Here is a 19,851-nt window from a genome sequence, read left to right as displayed (position 1 = left end):
GAAATTTGTGAAAACGAATTCAGGAGGTCACGAAATTTCTGGGAGGCCCAGAGAACTGCTGGGATTCAGGGTTATTCTGCCAAGAAGGGCATCCAAAATGACACCATCGAATGGGTCAATGAGGATACCACTGCCTCCACACCCAGCCCCAGGCGCTACAGCTCACACTGAACCAAGACTTATCCAGTGGGCATGAGCCAGCAGGAAAGAGTTTAGATGCTGGGCTACTTCTGTCTCACACCTTTGTGATGAAATAAGGTTTAAGTAAGTAAACACTGGGTGGCTTGTAATTTTATTTATAACAGGCAGATAACACTTGCAGACACTGGCAATGATCACAGTCCATTTCTCCTGCCACTTCCCCAAAGTCTTAGCTTACCAACATCTGATGTCCGTTCTACTCGCTCTGTGCTAACAGGAACCACTGACACTCTGGGCATGAAGAGGAAGAAGGGCCTGGGGGTCCCAATGCTACCTGGCCAGCAATTGCTGTTCTTTTCATTAAACGTCTGTCAGTTACCTCCCTCCTTTTTCAGTTTGCTGCCAATTGTAATGTTTTTATCTCTGGTTATGTAGGTTAAACCAAGGGCCAAGTATCCAATCCAAGGGTGCTTATTACAGTTTAGATTCCTGGGCCCTAAAACCAAAAAAAAAAAAAAACCAGTTGCCTTCTAGTCGATTCTGATTCATGGCAACCCCTTGTGTGTCAGAGTAGAAGTGTGCTCCATAGGGCTTTTAATGGCTGTGACTTTTCGGAAGTAGATTGCCAGCCCTTTCTTTCAAGGAGCCTCTGAGTGGATTCAAACAGCCAAACTTTCAGTTAGTAGCCAAGCCCTTTAGACATTTGTGCCACTTAGGGTCTCCTTTCCTGGGGGCCCAAGATCTAGAGAACATTATTATTATTGTTGTTGTGTTGTTAGCGGCCATGGAGCCAGCTGCTCAGTCCTGTGCCACCCCCGTGGCCCCCTGCAGATTGGGCTGTTGTGGTCCACATGCTTTTTACTGGGTGGTTTTTAGAAGTAGATCGGCAGGTCTTTCTTCCTAAGACAGTATGCGTAACTGTTTCACGAAACTGACCTAGAAGCTTAAAGTCTAAATTCTTTGGCAATTTCACAATCTCTCTGAATATTGCTGTTTTTCAGGTGCTGTTCTGTTAACTACTTGACTATTTAGAACATCTACGCCTCTAGTGGAAACCCTGGTGGTGTAGTGGTTAAGTGCTACAGTTCGAATCTGCCAGGCGCTCCTTGGGACCTCTATGGGGCAGTTCTACTCTGTCCTATAGGGTCGCTATGAGTTGGAATCGACTCAATGGCACTGGGTTTGGTTTTAGTGGCCCAGTGGTTAAGTGCTACAGCTGCTAACCAAAAGGTCGGCAGTTCAAATCCACCAACCACTCCGTGGAAACCCTATGAGGCACTTCTATTCTGTCCTATAGGGTCACTATGCCTGGGAAACAACCTGATGGCAACAGGCTTTGTTTTGTTTTTTAAATGACTCACTCCAGGCTGTAGACAGAATCACATGTCCATAAACATAGAAATGCACCCCAGCTGTTCTAGACTTCCAGGCTACTCCAAATGTGCCCCATGAGTCAGGGCTTTCTCTCCTTCAATAGGTGCCCACTCTACTCATGTTCAGGTAGGAGCCAGTTCTTCCAACTCTACCTCCACTCTCCACCTTCCCACAGGTAACCAACCTGTCTTGCTTCTAGATTACTTCAGCCCTTACCTTGCATATCTGGTTGATTGTGCAGCAAAGGAATTTGTGAAAAGGGAATTGAGGAGGTCATGAAATTTCCGGGAGGCCCAGAGAACTGCTGGGATTCAGGGTTATTCTGCCAAGAAGGACATTCAAAATGACACCACCAAATGGGTCAATGAGGACACCATTGCCTCCACACCCACCCCCAGGCGCCTTCTTGATGGGGCCTTCTTTCTCTGATCCCACTAGGTAAAAAGGAAATGCTCACTTCTTGATGTCCTAGGAACTCTGAGCTCAGTGAGGTAGGCTGCTTAATTCTTAAGAGTTTCAGAGACCAAGAGTCACTGCAGCCCCTTAGCGTTAGAAGAAACCTACATCCCCTTCTAGGAAATGACTCTAAGTTCCTGAATCCTCAGGATTGAAAGGCAGCACTCCCAGTGATAAGGAGGCCAACAGACTGTTGCTTGCACATTTTCATAAATGATTCGTCTTCATAGCTAGAGCCACCTCCTTAGCCAATTAAGAGTCATTCATTCATTCATTCGCTTATTCATTCAGCAACTATTCCTTCCAAAAAATCCAAACCCATTACTGCTGAGTTGATTCTGACTCATAGTGACCCTATAGAACAGAGTACAACTGCCCCATAGGGTTTCCAAGGCTGTAAACCTTTACAGGAGCAGACTGCCACATCTTTCTCCTGCAGAGAGGCTAGTGAGTTCGAACCTCCAACCTTTCAGTTAGCAACTGAGCACTTAACCACTGTGCCACTAGGGCTTCTTAAATATTGCTTAGTTCTTCCTATTTACTAGGCCCTGCCTTATGATTGACTCTTACCCTTTCTTGGGACAGTGGAAGGAAACTGTGTGTCATGGATTTAATTGCATCCCCCCAAAATATCTGTCACCTTGTTTTTTTTTTTTTTTTTGTCTAGGTTATGATTCCCTTGTATGATTGTATGATCATCTACCATTTTATCTTCTGATATGATTTCCCTATGTAAATCCTATCACTATGATGTAATAAAATGGATTAGCGGAAATTATACTGATGAGGCATACAAGATTAGGTAGTGTCTTAAGCCAATCTCTTTTGAAATATAGAAGAGAGAAGTGAGCAGAGAGACATGGGGTCTTCATACCACCAAGAAAGCAGTGCCGGGAGCAGAGCGTGTCCCTTGGACTTGAGGTTCTTATGCTAAGATGCTCCCAGCCTGAGGACCTTTCTCCAGGGCTGACAGAGAGAGAAAGCCTTCCCCTGGAACTGATGCCCTGAATTTGGACTTGTAGTCTACCTGACTGTGAGAGAATAAACTTCTCTTTGTTAAAGCCATCCACTTGTGGTATTTCACTGTGTTAGACTGGGTCTTCCAAGAAGAAGATAACAAGATGACAAGTGCAAAAATTTTATTAATGCAAATGCCTGTATGAAAGGAAGGAGCCAGAAAGGCTGGGAGAGCCCTTGGAAGGCAATGCAAATCTGACCCAAGTGAAGGAGAGGGGGAGAAATGGCTGGGTGGAACCATCCTAGTGCCATGCAGTCTTGGGAGTGCTTGAGCCAGTCAGCCAACAAAGGAGTCCAGTGTCTTCCAGGAATGGGTCTACCTTGATATCCCCAATGAGCAGCCCTGGAAGGCGAGGCCTCTGTGCGAGCACAGCATGGACTTCAACACACAGCAGTAAGGCCCTTAATCAATTACACCCTGCTATGAGAGGTCTGAGCCCTGGTGGTATAGTGGTTAAGTGCTCAGTCACTAACCAAAAAGATGGTTTGACCTACCGGCTGCTCCACAGGAGGAAGATGTGACTATCTGCTTCCGTAAAGATTACAGCCTTGGAAACCCTATGGGGTAGTCCTACTCTGTCCTATAGGGTCACTATAAGCCGGAATGACTCAGTTGCAAAGGGTACAGGTGAGAGGTCTAGATTCACTGGGTAGTTCAAAAGGTGGTTAACTTGCTCACTGCTAAGTGAAAGGGTAGAGGTTCAAGTCCACCCAGAGGCACCTCGGAAGAAAGGCCTTGTGATCTACTTTTGAAAAATCAGCATTGAAAACCCAGTGGAGCACAGTTCTACTCCAACACACATGGGGTTGCCATGAGTTGACTCTGCAGAAATTTTTTTTTCCTTTTTTTAACTGGTGGGAGGTTTACCAGGCACATTTTCGTGGCCACAAAGCCATGCCTGTAGCCAAAACCCAGAGTGAGAAAGGGAGCACAAGTGAGCTTTTGCATGAAGCCAGGTCTAACATAAGAAGAAGCAACAAATATGTTCCTGTGATGGCTTTAGTTTCTTGTCCAACCACCATTTCCCAGCTCCCAAAGACATGGAACAATTTGTGTCTCAGGTGACTGTAGATTAGGCCAGGTGCTGACCTAAGATCACTCTCTTATTTACGAGTTGACATTTGTTTGCTGCTTGCTTTTAAAGTTGCTATGAGTGGGGTCTTTCCCTGGTGAGGAAGCTGAAGTCAAAAATTGTTTTGGTTCTCCAGTGCTGCTATAACAGAAATACCACAAGTGGGTGGTTTGAATGAACAGAAATTTATTATCTCACAGTTTAGGAGGCTAGAAGTCCGAATTCAGGGCACTGGCTCTAGAGGAAGTCTCTCTCTCTTTCTCTCTGTTGGCTATGGGGAAAGGTCTTGTCTCTTTTCGGCTTCTGTTTCTATTTCCTTGTTGATCTTTATGTGGCGCCTATCTTCCCCTACCTGTGCTTCCTTGCTTCTTTCTGCACCTGATCTGCTCCTCAAAAAATCCGCTATCTCAAAAAATGGATGGCTTAAGACACACCCTATGGCCACATTAACGTAACAAAGAAAACCCTCTTCCCAAAAGAAATTAGATCCACAGGTATGTTGCCTGTGCCACAGAGTCACTTTTGACTTATCGCGACCTCATGTGTTACGGAGTAGAATTGTCCCATAGGGTTTCCTTTGCATTAATTTTTTATGACAGCGGATCACCAGATCTTTTCTCCCAGGAAGCTGCTGGATGGGTTCAAACCTCTGACCTTTCAGTCAGCAGGCGAGCATGTAAGCGTTGTGCCACTGGGGCTGCTTACCTCCTGTGCCAGTGCTTCCTCTTTATTTGCGGTTTAGGAGTTTGATGAATCCCAGTATAAGCAGGTACTGAGGTAATTTTCAGTATGTGATTTCAGCTGAGGTAGAAAACACAGCGACATAACACTTGATTAAGTCTGTTCAACCCACCACTTCCAACGGGTCCAATATGGTTTTAATAGAGGAATAAACATACAGAAACCACCCACCAGTGCACGTTCTTAGCTTGAATCTGAGGTGAAAAACAAGCTGTCATGGCAGTTTTCAGGTTTCCCTAACAGATGCTAACCACATTTCTGGAGTGAAACATGTCCCTGTTTTTCCATGTCAGCTCTGATTCCTAACAGGACAGCGCAATGAGGCAGGGCATGAAATTTTCATCACCAACCTCTGCATTTACATGCACGAAAGCTGCAACAGCCGGAGGAAAAAAAACAACACACACAAGATCTGAACTGTTCCTGCATACTGGTTCTGTTTTCCTGGTGCTTAGAAACTGACAAGTGTAGGTGACATTTACAAAATCTTTCTCTAGCTGCTCATTCAAATTCGTTTACTGAGTCCCTATTACGGACAATGCTTTTTTCAGAGAATACAGTACGGCCGGAGATGCTGGTGAGCAGACAGTGGGGTAGGAAGGGGTCAGAGGCAGGAGGTAAATGGAGTTTTCATTGTCATCTATGCGTAAGGAAGAAGAGGTAATGATCACATAAGCAATACCTTAGTCTGTGATAAGATGACTGTAAGACTTGACCCAGCATAGCTAACTAGGTAATCAGTACCAGCTGCCTTCAAGTTGATTTCAACTCCTGGCTACCCCACGTGCGTCAGAGTAGAACTGTGCTCCTTAGGGTTTTCAATGGCTGATTTTTCAGAAGCAGAACGCCTGTCCTTTCTTCTAAGGTACCTCTGGGTGGACTCAAACTTCCAACGCTTCAGTTAGCAATGGAACATGCTAACCATTTGCACCACCCAGGGACTCCTATTAACTAGGTCACAGGGTATTTACTGTTTTTCCTATAATAGCTTGTGATTTCGTAAGAGCTGAGGGACAAGCTGTAAATAGCTCAATCTCAGATGGATTGGGACCTGTGCATAAGCAATGATCAAGGAATAGCCTTGTAGGAGCTGTGCACTACGGTAGCCCATGTGGCTTCCTGCACCTGTAATGGGACTAGTCTGAATTGTGGAGCGCTTTCAGTGTAAAACACACACCGGGTTTTAAAGACAGTGCTGCCCTAGACTGTAAGCTTCCAGGGACAGGCTATCGTTTGTGTCCTGAGGACACAGCACAATTCCTGGAGTGTACACGGCAGTCTAAGATGTTTGCTGCATGGATGGGTGAGTGAGTAAGTGTGTGAGTTAAGTATATGTCTGCATTGTTACTGGTATGTTAGAAATCACGGGTAAAAATACATACCACTCTCACCGTTCGTTCTGACTCACCCATTCACCCTTCCTCTGCAGTACTTTGGTGCCTTCAGACAAGTCCAGGCGGAACTTGCTCCACAGCATCCCATGGGCAGATGACCGCCACGGGTCCCTGTGCTGAAGGCACATCAGTACGTGCTAATTCTGGTGGCTTAGATGGGAATTCTGAAGGCTGAGACACTCACCAGGGGATCTGGAGATTCAGAAACTCTCTGAGAAGGCTTACCCCAGATACTCAGATTTCCCTCTCTCTCTTTTTAACCTCTTAAATTTCTCCAAAGAAAATTTAGTTGGCCCAAAAGAGCCATTTGGCCATTCTTCCTTCTACCTGACACCTGGGATTTTAGGGCGTGGTTCTCCACCTGTAGTTCCCGCTGGAATTACCCTTTCCACGCCACCTCGTTGTCAGATTTTCAATGGCTATCTCTTTCTTTTATCTCTTTCTGCTCTTTGTGGGTCTGCCTCTTCTAAATGATAGATTATAATTGGATGAGGACTGAGGAAACAGAAATATTGGCTTTTTAGAATTGTCTAAAAATAAGGATAAATCTGTTGCAGGTGAAGGCTTGAGGGACCATCCTCCATGGTCATAGGCTTTGGAGCATGGGCTTTATGCTATTTCTGGTGGCTATTCTTATGGCTTTTGCTTATTGCTGGTCCCTGACTGCATTAGGTGAGTGGTGTTACCAGGGAAGTGAGTTCTGATAAATGAGGTTAAGTTGTCCTTCGGATAATGCAGTATTTGGAAAGTTAGTAGCAACTGGAATGAGGTTAAGACAGTATTTGACCGGGGTACTCACATACACCCAACCACATCTCCAAATGAGTGTTTCTAGGAAAATATACACACAGAGAGCCAAGAACAATCAGCAAGAACAGTTTTAGTGAGCTGAATCAGATGCTTTCCAAGGACCCTACCCGAGCGAAGCTGCTGTGAATGATGTAGGACCAAAGCAGCCTCCAAAGATGTCTCAAAGCCCTACTGCTTCTCAGAGTGTAGGGCCCAGCTGGTGGAAAGGCCACAGTTTGCACCCAGAGAGGAGAGCCTGAGGGAGACTAGGAAACAAATCTGCCCAGGTCTGAGGAGAGCTTGCCCAAGCCATCCTCCCTGGGCCTTTGTAGGAACATGTGGGGGCAGGGGGAGGGGCTGGGTGGGGTGACCTTTCAGAGAAGCCTTGGGGAGAAGACACAATTTCCAGAAGAAGCCATACCCAAGTGTACTCAAGCCTTCCAAGGGGCCACCCACTAAGACTATAGCCTAATCCAGTGGGCTGGAGTCTGGCCAACCCATAGTAGTTCTCAGCGTCCTTGGCAGTGGGATGAGTTGGGGGTGGTGTGTCCTAGAGGGGAACAGAGCCAGGGCTTTCCCCATCTTGGGGGCCAAAAGGGTTAGTTCCCAAACTATACATGTAGAAAACAAGAGTGTTCTCTTCAGTCATAGAAACCTGCTGAGGAAAGGAAATATATATACATACACACATACACATACATATGGAATTCCTGGGTGATACAAATGGTTAAAAATACTCAGCTGCTAACCGAAAAGTTGGAGGTTCAAGTCTACCCAGAGGTGTCTCAGGAGAAAGATCTGGCAGTCTACTATGGAACACAGTTCTAGTCCGACACACGTGGGGTCACCATGAGTCAGAATCGATTTGGGAGCAACTGATTTTACCGACACACACACACACACAGAGGCATTAAAAAAAAAAAAAAAAAAAAGACCAAACCCATTACCATCAAGCCAGTTCTGTCTCCCATGTGTTACAGAGTAGAACTGTACTCCACAGAGATTTCTTGGCTGTAGTCTTTACAGAAGCATTGTCACCAGGCTTTTCTTCTGCATTACCCCTGGGTGGGTTTGAACCACCAATCTTTAGGTTAGGAGTCAAGTGCTAACCACTTATGCTACCCATGCTCGTTCTGTATGTATAGTAGGCATTTCTTATTTCCAGTTGGGCTTTAATAATTAGCCTTTGATTTGCATAATTTGAAGACATAGGCGACAAATTATCTCTGAAATCGGGCTTATTATGTGTAGTTGTGTTTTTTAAGCAAGGAACTTTTTGTACAATGACAATTATGACAAATGAGATGAAATCAATATGTTACACACCATCCTTTGAGCTGATTTTCCCTTAAAGTATGCAGAATATAAGTCCCTCATTAAAAGGGATTTAAAATATGAATCTGTGCTAGATATGCAAGGCCCTCCCCTCTACTAGGAGTCATTTTAGTGTTTTTCACAATTAGCACACATTTAAACAGAGCCATTATTTAGCAGCCCCTTTGTATGTTTCCATAATTATACCCACTGGGTGAAAATGGATGTGCAAGCATAAAATGGAATGTCCTTTTGCATTTGGAAAGAAATCAAGTTTAATCATTTCTTTCCTGTAAGCACAGCCTATAGGGTAAAGACAGGTGAGACCCTAATGGAGCAACTGGTACTGCTTAAGTCCATCTCATCCTTTTAATATCAATTGAAAGCAAATGCAGACATGGCCACATCTAGACCACCGCCAACGGTTCTTCACTGCTCTCTGTCTTTGCTGTCTCTTCTCTGCCCTAATCCATCGCACACACCTGCCAGATTAATTCTCCTAAAATGCCACATTAATCATGTTACTTCTGCTCACCCATCTTCATAGCCCCTAATTACTTAGAAAATTAAATTCAAAATCCGACTCGACCATGCCAGGCCCTCCCCAGCAGGACTAGCATTCACGTGGCTGACCTTCCTACTCGCACCCCTCCGTGCCTGTCGCCTTCCTTCTGGCAGACTCGTCTGCTTATCCTTTTCCCAAATAGATCATGAACTTTGCCAACACCAAGCATTGGCTCACGCTGTTCTCCTGCCCGTAAATCTCTCTTGTCTTTCTCTGTGAGTCAGAATCAACTCGATGGCAATGGGTTTGGTTTTTTGGTTTTTGCCTTTCTAAATCTCTTTGCCTAGCTGCCTGACTCCCTTCATAATCACTGAGCCCCTGCGTGTATCAGGAGCTGTGTGTGAAGCTTCCTCCCTCCTCAGCCTGCTCTGCAGGTTGTCCTCCTTCTCCAGAGACCATAGCACTTAAATCGCCCATAATTTGTCAGTTAATCATAGGATCCTGTGACGATCTCTTATACTACTGTTGTACGTGGTTCTTTCTTCATTTTAAACATGTTTCCCTTCTCATTCAATGTCTCTCAGTGCAAGGATTACGACATATTCTTCTCAGACCTTGACATACTGCTTTGCCTGTTGTAGGTGTGAAAGAGTAGTAATAACATTAGGGGTATCAATAGTAGAGCTATCAGAGCCTGTCTGACTTCAGGAGAGATAATGCAAAGCACCATCAGCACAAAGCTGATTCCCATGAGGTAGAGGTAGGACATATCTCCACTCTCCAACCTTTTTTACGAGGTTTGACATCAGCCATCCTTCCCACAGCACTCTCTACTTCTATGCTGAGTTCGACAATCCATTACAATGGCCACGCAGAACTCATAGACCATACTTACAGTTATGTGGTTTATTAAGGAAGTAACAGGGTACAGCTCAGGATCAAAATCTGGAAGCATGTAGGCAAAGTCTCTCTTCATCAGTGCAGGACAACTCTCTCAGCTCCCCTCAGCTGTGCAAGCCTCCTCTCAACTCCTGGAGGGCAGGCTTCTCTTGACCCCCTCAGGATAGGCTCCCCTTCTGGGCCTGTTACCATCTACAGTGTCATAGCCCTTGACCCATGTTACAGCTCTTTTAGGAGGTTCCTTGACTCCTGTCTCTCTCTGCTTCTTCTTTCTTCCTTCTGCTTCTTCCTGCTGTTCTCTCGCTGATTCTTTCTGTCTCTAAAACCTTGTGGGAAAAATTATAGACAAATATTCCTCATGAATATAAGATGCAAAAATCCTCAGAAAAATTCCAGCCAATAGAATTCAATAGCATACCAAAAAAAAAAAAAATACATTATGACCAAGTGAGGTTCATACAAGGTATGTGCGGATGGTTCCACATAAGAAAACCAACATAATCTACCACATAAATAAAACAAAGAACAAAAATTACATGATCATCTTAATCCATGCAGAAAAGGCATTTGATAAAGTCCAACACCTATTCTTAATAAAAACTCTCAGCAAAATAGGAATAGAAGGGAAATTCCCCAACACAATTAAAGGCATATGTACAAAACCAACAGCCAACATTATTCTCAATGGAGAGAGACTGAAAGCATTCCCCTTGAGAAAGGAAACCAGACAGGGATGCCCTTTATCACCACTCTTATTCAATAAAAAAAAAAAAAAAATTTTTTTTTTTTTTTTTATTCAATACTGTGCTGGAAATCCTAGTGAAAGCAATAAGGCAAGAAAGAGAAATAAAGGGTATACAAATTGATAAGGAAGGAAGTAAACCTATCCCTATTTGCAGATGATTTGATCATATACATAGGAAACCTCAGAGACTTCACAAGAAAGCTACCAGAACTACATAGGAGAATTCAGCAAAGTGGTAGGGTACAAGATCAACATACAAAAATCAGTTAGATTCCTCTACACCAAAAAAGAGAACTCCAAAAAGAAATCAGGAAACAATACCATTTACAACAGCCCTCAAAAAAGATAAAATATTTAGGAATAAATTTAACTAGAGATGTAAGAGACTTATACAAAGAAAACTACAAAATACTACTGCAAGAAACCAAAAGAGACCTACATAAATGGAAAAACATACCATGCTCATGGATAGGAAGACTTAACATTTTGAAAAGGTCAACACTGCCTGTCTGAGACATCTAGTGCTGCTATAACAGAAAAGCTACAAGTGGATGGCTTTAACAAAGAGAAATTTATTCTCTCCAAGTTTAGGAGGCTAGAAATCCGAAATCAGGGTGCCAGCTCCAGGGCACAGCTTTCTGTCTCTGTTGGCTCTGGGGGGAACTCTTTGTCATCAATCTTCCCCTGGTCTAGGAGCTTCTCTAGCAGGCATCTTGGGTCCAAAGGACACACTTTGCTCCCAGCACTGCTTTCTTGGCGGAGTGAGGTCCCCATGTCTCTCTGCTCACTTTTCTCTTTTATATCTCAAAAGAGATTGGCTTAAGACACAATCTAATCTCATAGATTGAGTCCTGACTCATTAGCATTAACTGCCTTTAATCCTGCATCATTAACATCATAGAGGTAGGATTTACAACACATGGGAAAATCATGTCAGATAACAAAATGGTGGATAATTACACAGTACTGGGAATCATGGCCTAGCCAAGTTGACAGGTATTTTTAGGGGACACAGTTCAATCCCTGACACTGTCCAAAGAGATCTACACATATAATGCAATCTCAATCCAAATTGCAACAACATTCTTTAATGAGATGGAAAAACTAATTACCAGCTTTATATGGAAAGGAAAGAGGCCCCAGATAAACAAAGCATAATTGAAGAAGAAGAACAAAGTAGGAGGCCTCGCACTTCCCAATCTCAGAACCTACTACACAGCCATGGGTAGTGTAAACAGCCTGGTACTTGTACAATGACAGACACATAGACTAATAAGAGAGAACTGAGAACCCAGAAGTAAATCCATCCACCTATGGACAGCTGATCTTCAACAAAGGATAAAATTAAATTGGGAAAAGTAAGTCTTTTTAACAAATGGTGCTGGAAAAACTGGATATGCATTAAAAAAACAAAAAAAGAAATAAGATCCATACCTCACACCATACACAGAAACTAACTCAAAATAGATCAAAGGCCTAAATGTAAAACCTAAAACTATAAAGATCATGGAAGAAAAAATAGGGACAATGCTGGGGGCCCTAATATATGTCATATATAGAACACCAAACATAACTAAAAATGCACAAACAGCAGAAGATAAACTCAATAACTGGGATGTCCTAAAAATTAAATAATTATGCTCATCAAAAGTCTTTGCCAAAAGAGTAAAAAGAAAACATACAGATTAGGAAAGAATTTTTGACTATGACATATCCAACAAGAGCCCAATCGCTAAAATTTATAGAAGACTTTGACACCTCTGGGACAAAGAGACAAACAACCCAATTAAAAAATGGGCAAAGGACATGAACAGACACTTCACCAAAGAAGACATTCAGGCAGCTAAAAACACATGAAGAGATAGTCACCATCATTAGCTATCAGAGAGATGCAAATCAAAACTACAATGAGATACCATCTCACCCTGGCAATAATGGCACTGATCAAAAAAAACAGAAAACAACAAATGCTGGTGAGGTTGTAGGGAAATTGGAACTGTTATACATTGCTAGTAGGAATGTAAAATTGTACAACCACTGTGGAAAATGGTATGGCATTTCCTTAAAAAGCTAAAATACAAATACCATATGATCCAGTAATTCCATTCCTAGGTATATACCCTAAAAAAATAAGAGCAGTGACATGAATAGACATATGCACACCCATATGCATTGCAGCATTATCCACAATAGGAAAAAGATGGAAACAACCTAAATGCCCATCAGTGGATAAATGGATAAACAAACTGTGGTACATACACACAATGGAATATTATGCAACAATACAGAATAAGGATGAAGCCATGAAACATCTCACAACGTGGATGAATCTGGAGAACATTATACTGAGTAAAATAAGTAAATCACAAAAGGACAAATATTCTATGAGACCACTATCATAAATAGTCAAGAAAAGGTTTACACACAGAAATATTTTTTGATAGTTACCAAGGATGGAAGGGGAGGGAGGGAAGCTCACTAACTAGAGAGCAGACACGTGTTAACTTTGGCGAGGGGAAAGACAGAACACAATATTGGGGAAGTCAGCACAACATGACCAAGGCAAGGGAAGACACTGAGAGGTACACAAGAATAAAAGCCAACTATTGTAAATATTGTAACATATATAATCCTACAACAACAATAATAACAAACAATAATTTATGAATGGATACAAGGGTAGATATGTATGCTGAATAGTGTGGGAGGGCATATGGGAGTACACCCATGTGCATATATAAGTTTAGCTGTGGATATTTCTACATACACATTTGTATATGCTGCATGTATACTCATACATACAGTAGAGCACATGGGGGCACAGTCATGGAAACATCCTAGACATAACCAAACACCTCGAGGGCCTGATTTACTGGGCTTGAAGGCTAAGGACCATAATCTTGGGGGACATCTAGATCAATTGGCATAAGATAGTTCATAAGACAATGTTCTATTTCCTAGTTTGGTGGGTAGCATCTGGGGTCTTAAAAGCTTGTGAGCAGCCATCTAAGATACAACTATTGGTCTCTTTTCATCTGGGGCAAAGGAGAGTGAAGAAAACCAAAGACTCAAGCAAACAATTAGTCCAAAGGACTAATGAACCACAGGAACCACAGCCTACACTATCCTGAGACCAGAAGAACTAGATGGTGCCCAGCTACTGCTACCAACTGCTCCGACCAGGATCACAATAGAAGGTCCCAGTTGGAAGGGGAAAATATATATATATATAACAAAATTAGAATTCCAGTTAGAATTGAGACAACAACCTTGTATGTGTGAAACAAATAGAGAACGAAGTGCTAAATTGAATATAATTAAAAAGTGTCAAAATGGCTGATGACTCAGAAAGGTGTGAAAAATTACGTGACCTACAACAGCCTGGGAAAGCTTTATGTCAAGGATTTGGGGCTTGGAAGGGTCAGTAGGAATTGTTCTCCTGTTTCTATTTCCCTGCCGAATTTGTTTTTGTTTCTATAGAGCAATTTTCCCCAGTATATCTCTCATTTTTTCATTTTATCCCCGCTGTTCAAGAATTCATTATATTTAATTTTTTAAGCAACTTTAAGGGACCTATTTTTGATCCTTTAATTCCCTGTCTCATTTTTTTCTCTATTGGAAGACCCAGTTTGAATGGATGTTTCTTCTCTATTTTAAACAAATCATTAATTCAGTCTCTCTTTTTGCTAAGCAAGGGCTGCCTAATTTGATTAAGTTCTTGATGAAGAGGTATAAAATTTGCGTTGGAACAGAATTCTCATTAGAATAAAAATTAAAGCTCTACATGGGTGTTCATTAAGATCCCATTCCAGTTTAGACATGTTTCCAATCATACGGCTCAGATATGCCAAGGGGTTGCACCTCGTATCAACCTGTGAACCTGATATCACATTCAAATCCACTCCCCGCTCCTTAGAAACTCTATGGGGCAGTTCTACTCTGTCCTGTAGGGTCGCTATGAGTCGGAATCGACTGGATGGCACTGGGTTTGGTTTTTTGTTTTTGTTGGTTAGTGTAGGAGGGGCTTCCAGAGCCTTCAACGCAGATTGCGTGATCCGTGCTCAAAGGATCTTCTGAATCGCCAGCTCAGATGCACGTAGTTAACACCACAGATGAAAAACAATAAGGTAAGGCTTTATGAATAAGGAGACATAACTTAATGTGTGTTTAAAATTCATTTGTCTGAAAATAAAGCTTAAACTTAAGAAAAATGCTCAATCTCACTCAGAATAAGACAAATGCAAATTAAAACTACACTGAGATATCATTTTTCACCTAACAGATGGGCAAAAATCCAAAAGTTCGGCAAGAAACTCTGTTGGTGAAACTGTGAGGAAATAGGCACTTGAAAAAATTGCTGGTGGGGATGCAAAATGACACAACTGCTGCGGAGGAGAATTTGACAGTGTCTGCAAGGGACTGGTTCCAGGGCTCCCATGGATACTAAAATCCTCGGGTGCTCAAGTCCCTTATATAAAAAGGCATAGTATTTGCATATAACCTACGCACATGCTCTTGTATGCTTTAAGTCATCTTTAGATTATAACACCTAATACAACATAAATGCTGTGCAAATAGTTGTATCATTACAATGGAAGACTTGCTCCGGAAGGCAGCCTTTCTCTTCTCTGAGTTTCTGGAGCTCTTCTGGGAACACCGAGGCTGCCTGGGCATCAGCCGAGGCCGATTCATCCATGATCTTCAAAGTGTTTGAGGCTGTAGCACTTCACGTAGCTAGCCAGCAGCCACTTATTAGCTTTAAACTCCTTCCTCTCGCTCTCCTCAACCCCCTCACACTTAGCCTTTGAGGGATTGTTTTGGCCGCTTTATTGCTTTGTAGGAGTCATTTTTTTCACAGAAACAAAGGGTGTACACAATACAAGTAGCGAGCAAATGAGACGCGAGGTGAACGATGCTCTAAACGAGAGTGCTGGAGAGAGACTGAGAAGCTGTGAAATGGCGGGAGGCTACAGCAGCGTGTGCCTACACATCACTGCATCACGTAGATTCAATGTAGTTCTCCATATGGCAAATTCAAGTTTTGCTTTTTGGACCTTTTTTTTCCCCCGAATATTTTCAATCCACGGTTGGTTGAATCTGTGGGTGTGGAATCTGCAGATACAGAAGGCCAACTGTATATAACAAAATACACATTTACTCTTTGCCCCTCTTTTAGAGATCTAACCCAAAGACAGACAGACAAAAACACACATTCATACGGCTATTTATTGCAGCATTATCTATAATAGCAAAAAAAACCTGAAATAATCCAAATGTCTATCGGTGTCTTGGTAATAAACTGTGGTCCAATTACGCAAAGGAGATTCTTGCAGCTATAAAAAAGGAATGAGTAACTTCTCCGTGTAGCACTACTGAGTAATCTTGAGGACATACTGTTACGTGAAAAATTGGTGTAGAAAAAGTGTAGAATGGGCTACATTTTTTTCTAGGGAAAGGGAGAACATATATAAGTATGTGTGTGTGTATATATACACACACACATTGTTTACATTTTAAAAACAAAACATCATCAATCATTAAAAAACAAAAAAAACTCAACAGTGACTTATAGGGACACTGAGGGAATAAAGTGAAGGAGATAAAAAACGAAGCTATGACTCTGACTATAACTTGTTTTATAGACTTAGAATTATGTAAGTACATTACACAACTCTAAACAAAATTAACTTTAAATAAGTAACTCTTAGGTATCAAAAAAGGTCCCTGAGTGGCACAAATGGTTTGTACCCAACTACTAACTTAAAAGTTGACGTTTGAACCCACCCAGTGGTACCACGGAAGAAAGGCCTTGGTGATCTGCTTCTAGAAAGATTACAGCCAAGAAAACCCTATGGAGTGCAGTTCTACTCTGTAATACATGGGGTCATCAGGAGTTGAAATTGTCTCAACAGCAGCAGATTTTAAATATCAAAAAGGAAAAGAAAAGGTAAACCTAAATGTGTATCTAGTTGGTAGCATAAACACAGAAAGGAACTCTTCAAACAGACTTTTAAATAACTACAGATTTCACTCTACATTCCTAAGGACAAAAGGAACAGAAAAAAATCTCAAATTGTGGGCAATTACTCTGGTGATGGTAGTGCTGATATTGTCATCCTGAGAGGCTTATATGAACAGCGTCAATAAAGCAAATGAATAATGATGTTGGCATCATCGAGACCCAGAATTTTGGGTATGGGAGAAAAGAGATTCAGATGTAATGCTGATGAGATTAAGAAAAACTCTCTAGCCCTAATTTTGAATTGGAAATACAAATATAAACTTATACTTTACCCTTAAAAGAAAATGCAACTGTCCCAGTTTTGTTCCCTGAAAACCCTAGAAAGAACTAACCCAGTTGCAGTGGACATTCCTAATCCCCGGAGTGTGGGATCTAGATATCATTTCCACACCAAAAGGAAACAGGGATCCTTGGAGAAATGGCAGATTCCTCCCCTAAGGCAGGAAATGTACAAGATCAGACTGGAACAGCTTGCCAGTTGCTATTAAGTCAGTTCCAACTTATGGTGACCCCATGTGTGTCAGAGTAGAACTGCGCTCTGTAAGGTTTTTGATGGCTGATTTTTTGGTTGTAAATTGCCAGACATTTCTTCTAAGGCCCCTCTGGCCGGACTTGAACCTCCAACCTTTTGGTTAGCAGCTGAGCATGTTAGCCATTTGCAGCACCCAGGGATTCCAAAGAGATATGGAAAATAAAGTGCGAAAAGACCTTTCTCTTAGTCACACTAGCTAATGTTTACTCCAGTTCAGAGCTAGGAGGAACTGAGACCTTATCTATAGTTTGTTGTATTTACTTAAACTTAACAGGAATTATTAACTGCAGAATTCTTATAGCTTAGAGGGGGTTCAGCCATTTTAAGTTCACCATTTTGAAATGATCTTTATGAAATTTGGAGTTAAAAAAACTTCTAGGTATTATTATAGAAAGATAGCTAGATAGGTATAGCTAGATAATAGAGGGAAAGGAGGGAAGGGAGAAAGAAAGGAAGGAGATAGATAGATGATAGACAGACAGACAGATAGATAGAAAGGTAGGTAAGTATGTGGACAGATGGATGGATGGATGGGAGGAAGGAAGGAAAGAAAAGTAGGTAGATAGATAGGCAGACAAATAATCTGGATGAACTTCCAAGTAGCCATTCTAATAAAGATTCTGGCCTGTAGAGTGAGCAGACAAGGTAAAGTGTGCCCTTAGGGAGTGTGACCTTAATTTAGCAATTATATACTAATTGGAACTTAATTTGAAAGACACTAATTATATCAATTAGATTACACTTGGTTGCCTATAATAATAATAACAACAACAGCAACAAAAATCTAAGGTTTACTGGGGTTACTAACAGTGACTTAAACAGGAGAGAGTTATTCCTTCTGAAAAACAGTCTGCAGGTAGGAAATCCAGGCCTAGCATGGAGGCTCAGAGCTTTTATATCTAGCTGCTCCTCCATCCTCAATATATCACATCATGGGCCCAAATGGCCGCTTGAGATCCAACAATCATGGCTCAGTGAGGAAAAAAGAGAAGAAAGTTATACCCTTTCCTTTCAAAGAGACTTCCATTAACATCCATTGGTCAAAACTTAATCACCTAGCTGTGCACTAGGATGGATTTGAATATGCTTTAAAATGGACACATTGGTGATCTGATTAAAAGGCAAGAGGAAAAAGCATGTTGGGGGTGACACTGGCCATCTGTGTCACACTAAAATGCAATGAAGTAAGTGCTTTAGCAGTGGAGCTTGTGATTGTCCAAGGTGCCTGTGTAAGGAGAGGCTTGCGTCACGAAACCAGATGGGAATGACACCAAAACAGAACGAAAAGTAATCATCCCATGCTCCTCCCACCAACTTTTTTTAAAAAGTGCTCTTGATTTTCTATAGGCTGAGGTTTGATTTCTAGAAAATAAAGCTTCAGGAAGCGGCTGTGACAAGTTGCCCTGTGTGAAACCTCCCGTGGACGTAATCACTGTACCAGAGATAATTGGGAGTTAATTTCATATTTCCTGCATATCATATTGGAAAATTGAGCTGTCAGATCTATTTAAGGGCTACATACCAAAATGAGAACAGCCTAGCCCTGCTCTTTTCAAGAATACATTTCCACGGGATTTTTTCTTTTTTTTTCTCTCTCTCTCTTCAAGACTTAACAATAATACTGTACAAGAAGTCAAATCCATCTCATTGAGTAAGCTTTTGAAGTTCAGGTATTAGCTGCATATAAAAACTAGAAAACCTACAGAGAACAATATAGCTAAGGACAGCTTCTCTGATGTGCCCTTTCGCATAATAAGCCCCTTAATTACCAAAGCTTTTAAAATTGTGGATTGTAGCACCAATATCTTATGCATAAGGGGCAGTTCAGTTGGGATGGGATAATCCATGGTCAGGGTGCCCTGACATAACTTGTGTAATCAAAAGCTTGCCTAATAAGAAATGAGCAGGGCATTGTTCAGTCTGTCTCTTCAGAGAGATGGAGCTACAGGCTGTGAATGTATATTACAGATACCTTACAGCTGGTGAAAGAACATTAGGGCCTGTCACTTAGCAAAGAGTCTCCCAAACTGGGGACTATGCCACTTGTGTTCCTTTCCTGCAGCTTGGATTAGCCCTTTTTCATCTTGTATATTCTCAAAATATGCTTAACTGGGAAGAGATCTGCACCTTCTAGTCCCAAAAAGCATGGAAGTCCATGACCTGGTCTTTATGAAATCTTGCCCTCCATCTGATGTCCTGGCCCCTTAGATTCCCAGTGTCAGTTTTTTCCTCTCTTCTATCTCAATATATATATTATATATAATAATATAGTCTGTGAAAATTAATTCACACTCAATTATAACAACATGTACATAAATTTTATTGGAATGTCAGCCAATGGTGAATATCTGAGGAAGGCTCTTTTGAGCAGCAGGTCACCTAGGCCTATTGTACCTACTCTTAAAAATAACCTTGAGACAAATAAGAAGAAATCCCGGGAAGTGTCTTAGCAAAGTTAACTATCACAAGTCAGTTCCACCAGTTCCATTGCCCCCAACAAGGATAACTGTAGAAAGTTCTGGGAGATTCTATAGTCTGCATGAGATACGGTATTGACAAAAAGGTTATGAAACCACAGAATGTCATAGGTGAGAAGGACCTTGGCTAGCACCTAGACCAGAGCTTTTCCAACTTTTCTTTTGGTTATAGTCTAACAATTTTTAATAAAAATGTAGATTCTTAAAATATAAAACACAGAATAAAGCAGAGCTCTTTTGGTAGAAACCTGGGCTGGGCAGCAGGGGGAGGGTCCTAGACCAGAGCTTTTCCAACTTTTCTTTTGGTTATAGTCTAACAATTTTTCATAAAAATGTAGATTCTTAAAATATAAAACACAGAATAAAGCAGA

The sequence above is a fragment of the Loxodonta africana genome, chromosome 4, assembly GCF_030014295.1.
Source record: "Loxodonta africana isolate mLoxAfr1 chromosome 4, mLoxAfr1.hap2, whole genome shotgun sequence".
In the NCBI taxonomy this organism is placed as follows: domain Eukaryota; kingdom Metazoa; phylum Chordata; class Mammalia; order Proboscidea; family Elephantidae; genus Loxodonta; species Loxodonta africana.
Note: the sequence above shows the minus strand (reverse complement) of the source record.